The following is a 6,529-nucleotide window of genomic DNA, read 5'->3' as shown; positions in this document are numbered from 1 at the left end:
AGGGGATGTTGAACATTGTCAAGAAGATTCTCCCTGAGAATAATGAATTACCGTCCACAACATATGAAGCTAAACAGATTATTTGCCCTCTCGGATTGGATGTTCAGAAGATACACGCATGTCCTAATGACTGTATCCTCTATCATGGTGATGAATACGAAAAATTGGATGCTTGTCCCGTCTGCGAAGCCCTGCGGTATAAGATCAGGCGAGATGATCCTGGTGATGTCGAGGGGCAGTCTCCCAAGAAGAGAGTTCCCGCGAAGGTGATGTGGTATTTCCCTATAATACCACGCTTGAAGCGCTTGTTCAGGAACAAGACGAATGCTAAGTTGATGCGATGGCACAAAGAAGACCGTAAGGAAGATGAGATGCTGAGACACCCCGCAGATGGGGCACAGTGGAGATCAATTGATAGAACATTCCTGAACTTTGAAAGTGAAGCAAGGAACATAAGGTTTGGTTTAAGTACTGATGGATTCAACCCATTCGGTGAGTTGAGTAGTGGCCATAGTACTTGGCATGTGTCCCTTTGTATGTTCAACCTTCCTCCTTGGTTGTGCATGAAGCGGAAGTTCATGATGATGCCGGCGCTTATCCAAGGCCCAAAACAACCCGGCAACGACATTGACGTGTGCCTAAGGCCGTTGGTTGATGACCTTTTACAGCTCTGGAAGGAAGAAGGTGTACGTGTGTGGGATGAGGATAGACAAGAGATCTTTAATCTACGAGCATTGTTGTTCGTAACCATCAATAATTGGCCTGCATTGAGTAACCTTTCAGGACAGACAAATAAGGGATATCGGGCAGGCACCCACTGTTTAGACGACACAGACAGCATGTACTTGAAGCATTGTAAGAAGGTCGTCTATATGGGTCATCGTCGATTTCTCCCTGCTCACCACCAGCTGAGAAAGAGCGGGATGCATTTCAAAGGGGCGCTAGACCATCATAAAAAACCTGCACACCGTAATGGAAAGCGTGTCTTTGAGATGATGAAGGATGTAAATGTAGTCTTTGGAAAGGGTCTTTGTAGCCAACCTGTTCCGAACGACGATAACGGACATGCACCCATGTCGAAGAAAAAGTCAATATTTTGGGAGCTACCTTATTGGGAAATCCTAGAGGTTTGCAACGCAATAGACGTGATGCACCTGACGAAGAATCTTTGCGTGAACGTGCTAGGCTTCATGGGTGTTTATGGGACCTCAAAAGATACATGGGAAGCACGACAGGACCTGAAAGCCATGGGGCAACGAGATGACCTACATCCGAAAAAGAGAGATAATGGACAGCACTACTTACGTCCTACCAGTTACACTCTCAGCAAGGAAGAGAAGGATAGCATGTTTGAATGCTTGAATAGTATGAAGGTCCCGTCTGAGTACTCCTCGAATATAAAGGGATTAATAAATATGAAACAAAAGAAGTTTACAAATCTCAAGGCTCATGACTGCCACATGTTGATGACCCAGTTGCTTCCGGTTGCACTGAGGGGTGTTCTACCAAAAAATGTCCGGTTGCCGCTCGTAAAGCTGCGATTTCGCAGAAGGCAATCGATCCATCCAAGCTATTGAAGCTACAGAACGATGTGGTGCAATGTCTTGTCAGTTTTGAGTTGTTATTTCCACCATCCTTCTTCAATATTATGACGCACTTACTGGTTCACCTAGTAAAAGAGATTGGTATTCTCGGACCTGTATACCTGCACAATATGTGGCCTTTCGAGAGGTTCATGGCAGTCCTAAAAAACTATGTTCTTAATCGTGCCCGTCCAGAAGGAAGCATCACAAAGGGATATGGAACAGAGGAGGTGATCGAGTTTTGTGTTGATTTTATTGATTCAATTGACTCGATTGGGGTTCCAACTTCACGCCACGAGGGGAGGCTCCGAGGAATGGGCACCCTTGGAAGGAAATCAAGTTTGAGCAATGATACTGATTTGTTCGACAAGGCACACTACACTGTTCTACAACAGTCATCCTTTGTGTTTCCGTATATCGAGCAGCACAGGCAGATGGTAGCTTCCAAAAACCCGACCAAATCCGATGCTTGGCTTACCCGTCATCACATGGAAACTTTTCCCTCCTGGTTGCGCCAACAACTTATGGGTAACTCTGAGATTCACCCACAGCTTGCCTGGTTAGCCAGGGGACCTGCTAGCACAATCGTCAAATTCCAAGGCTATGAGATAAATTGTTATACATTTTACACGAGAGCCTAGGACCAGAAAAGCACGAACCAGAATAGTGGTGTCCGCATAGATGCCATGGACAGAAATAATAGCAAGGAGTCGTATTATGGTTTCATACAGGAGATATGGGAACTCGAATACGGACCGCTGTACATCCCTCTATTTCTTTGCAATTGGGTGAAGCTAACTGCCGTAACCAAAGATCAGTATGGAATGACAATAGTAGATCTAAGCAAGACTGGATACAGTGATGACCCAATCGTACTTGCCAATGATGTGCATCAGGTGTTCTATGTGAAGGACATGTGTAGCAAACCCAAGAGGAATCTAGAAGAGACATGGGAGCCAACGTGCCACATAGTTCTTCCAGGTAAAAGAAAAATCGTAGGAGTCGAGGATAAAACAGACCAATCAGATGATTATGATCAGTTTGATGGCATGCCTCCATTTGCCGTTGAAGTTGATCCAAGCATCCTGCTATCCAAAGAAGAGGCTCCGTACTTACGCCGCGATCATGATCAAGGAACTTTCGTGAAGAAGAAATTTTACAACGTTGTATTGTAATGCGCTAAATTTACATGACCTTTGTGTATTAATTGATACAATTTTTAATTTACCCTATGTGTTCTTAAATTTGTTAGGTGAAGATTTTTTAGATAAACATGAATATTGTTAACCACATACATACATGGATTTTTCTGCACATTGAAATTAATTAATTGAATAATTTCTTGATCACAGCGATGCAGTAAAATAAATATTTTAGAGGCTAAATGAACTGGTATAGAATTAATGATTAAATCATACTTATTGTCAATTTACTCGCTAATTAAATATATTCTTGCATGTACAAAATATGTGAAGGTTTTTGTTTTTCATCCTGAAATGCAGTGAAAAGATAAATAAAATCCATTTCCAAAAAACAGGCGGGAGAAGAAAACTAGGAAAAAGACTTTTTGTCTCGGGTGCCAACAGCAACCGGGACAAAAGGCCCCCCTTTTATCCCGGCTGCAAACTGCAACCGGGATAAAAGGGTACTTTTCGTCTCCCGCCTGGATATACCCTTTTATCCCAGTTGCCAACTGCAACCGGGATAAAAGGTCCCCCCTTTTATCCCGGTTGGTGGTGGCACCCAGGATAAAAGGGTAGGCTCCCAGCCCCACCTGGCGGATGCACCCTTCGCTCCGTCGTCGCCTCGGCCGCCGTCCTCGCTGCCCCGGCCGCCGCCGTCCCGCCGCCCCGGCCGCCATCGTCCCGTCGCCCCGACCACCTCGTCGCCCCGGCCACCGTCGACCGCGCGCGAGAGGTCCGCCGCGCCGGCCGGCACTGGCGCCGGGAGTACCGCCTTGCTGACGCAAGCCCACCGGCTTGCGTCAGCAAGGGCCTTTTTTTAAGTTAGAAAATAAATAGGTAGTAATTAGGTAGAAATTCAATAGATTTTTGTAGATGTGTTAGAAAATCAAATCAGTGTAAATTAGTAGTAATTAGGTTCGTCGCTCCGCCTAGGTTAGAAATGAATCGTGTTTCGTCGTGGTTCCATCCCCGCCTCCGCCGTCCCGCCGCCCTGATCGCCGCCGTCACAACCTAGGCACCGTCTGTGGTTCCGTCCCCGCCTCCGCCCCGGCCTCCGCAAATTCATGTTATTGCTAGAAAATCGTAAAAATTCATGTTATTGCTAGAAAGTCGTACAAATTCATGTTATTGCTAGAAATTCATAAAAATTCATGTTATTGCTAGAAACTCGTACAAAATTCATGTTATTGCTAGAAATTCATAAAAATTCATGTTATTGCTAGAAATTCGGAAAAATTCATGTTATTGCTAGAAATTCGTACAAATTCATGTTATTGCTAGAAATTCGTCACAAAGTACTACTAATTTGTAGAAATTTGTATAAATATTCCGGACTTTATAGGATTCATGTTATTTTATGATTTCATTATATACTCTTATGTACATATAAGTAAGCCGATTTCTATGACTGTCATGTATGATTCCATGTATGTTTCAATCAATAGTTGAAATGGCAGACGATGAGACCGCAAGGTATATCATGGAGCAGATAATCGCTGGTGATGGTAGTGGCAACAACCTTCCACTATCATACACGGATGAAGAGGGCACCCAGGCGGACATGTTCCTCAACATGTCCGCCGATGGGAATGAAGAACAGCAGCCCCAGCAACACCTTGCCGTGGCGGAAGGTTCCGACGAGGTATATATAACGATTCTTGTATTGTTTCACGCCACCGTTACTACTACGTACTAATTAAGGAATCTTGAACTGTTAGCCCTCCGGATCGACGCAAGGGAAGAAGACCCAAGGTCGTACAAAGGTGATGGAAGGGAGGCTTGTCATCACGGAAGTGACAGAAGAGGGCAGGCCGGTTGCTCCCGAGAAAGTAGCAAAGAAGTACGTGAATCAGATCGGGGCAATCGTCCGGGACAACGTGCCTATCAGCATCAGAGAATGGAAGGGCAGAAGCACTAATCCGTACGCCCTCCCGGAGACAGAAAAGAATATGCTGTGGGAAGACGTCAAGAGACATTTCACATTCCCCGAAGGATATATTGAGAAGGATGTGAAAGCGTGGACGCTTAAGAAGATGGCTACACAATTCCAGACATTCAAGAAGATGCTGGATACCCACTACATTAAGAAGGGCCGAACTCCAGACTTCAACGCGTGGCCAAAGTTGAGGGACCACTGGGATGCATTTGTTGAATATAAGAGGAGTGAAGACGGTGCGAAAAAGATCATGACCAACACAACAAATGCTAGTCAGAAGGGCTACCATCATTATCTGGGGCGAGGTGGGTATGGCTTAGCAATTCCGAAGTGGAGGAAGATGGAACAAGATCTGATCGAACAGGGAATCGTACCTACAACTATTGAATGGTCCGAACGATCAAAAAATTGGTACTACGCTCATGGAGGCTCCCTGAGCCAAGAGGATGGGACGTTGATTTTCAACGACACAATACGTGAGAAGGCCGAACATCTTGTGAAGAACATTGAAGATTCTAAGGCTGGGAGGTTGAAGGTGGACCGAGAAAATGATGAGCTCACATTGGCCCTCGGTAATCCGGAGCACCCAGGACGTTGCCGAGGGTTCGGGGTCGTTCCGTGGAAGTTTGCTTTCCGAGGCGACAGCGCCTCGTATAGAAGCCGGAAGAGAAGAAAGGAATAGATCGAGGAGAGCTGGCGGCAGATGCTAGAATCTAAAGTGCAGGCACAAGAACAAAGAATGATGGAGGAAATCAATCGTCGAGTGGCCCACGCAGTTGCGGAGTTGGCCCAATCTGGAGCATTGCCAAATCCTAACACCGCTAGCCCTTCTCAACGCCTCTTGAGCAGTTGTACTTCTACAAGGATCCCCGATGCGCAGACGCCCAGGTTACCCATGGAGGAGCAATGGTTCCCCGTGGATGCCATCACGCAACGGACCTCATGTGAGCTGCATGCACCGGTCGGCAACCTCACTATTAAGGTATACTTATACATAATATTTATGCAATCTTGTCAATTGATCCATGCCTCGAGATCGGAGTTCAACTTTTTTACTTCTGCTATATGTACAGGTAGCGTACGGGACTGCGTTAGCAACCCTGGCGGGGCAGAGCAGTCATGGCATGGAGATTCCACCTGGCTACGCTAGCGTCCGCGTAAAGCACATAGTTGATAGCCAATATGAAGGTCTAGAGCTCAACCTCCTAGGAGGCGATGGGGAAAAGACATTGGCAGATGCGCTTCATGGGATCATTCTATGGCAAAAATGCTACATCATTATTCTATGGCAAAAATGACCATCTCCTCAGAGCTCAAGACCGCTCCCCGTAGATCCCCAGCAACGACCTTCTCCTCATACCTCGAGACCGTCATCTCCTGCTCCAGGACCGTCCCTTCCATCTATATCAAGGTCTCCATCTCCACCACATCCTGGTGGTGGGAGCGACGACAACAATAACAACACCCCTCCCCGATCACCGTCGCCGGCACCAAGAGCGGCCCCCATGAAGGAACCTGCACCACCACTAAAGAAGTCACGAGCACCGCCTCCCAAGCAAAGACAGAGAAAGAAGAAAATAAAGGAGCCTGAAGTGACTCGTAAGGAACGCTGGGAGGCAATGTCTCATGTGGAACAGTGGGCAGAAATCCAACGAGAGGCCAGTGAGTGGTTCAAGAAACAAGCCGAAGAAAAAAAAGCAAGGGAGATGGAGCCACCGCCAGTAAATCGAAGAGATTTAAACTTTTTATCAGTATGGAAGAAGGAGCCAAGAAAAGGATACCACTCTTATCAAACTATGAATGGGCTTTAGTAAAGGTTGATGAAA

The sequence above is a fragment of the Setaria viridis genome, chromosome 8 (genome assembly GCF_005286985.2).
Source record: "Setaria viridis chromosome 8, Setaria_viridis_v4.0, whole genome shotgun sequence".
In the NCBI taxonomy this organism is placed as follows: Eukaryota; Viridiplantae; Streptophyta; class Magnoliopsida; order Poales; family Poaceae; genus Setaria; species Setaria viridis.
Note: the sequence above shows the minus strand (reverse complement) of the source record.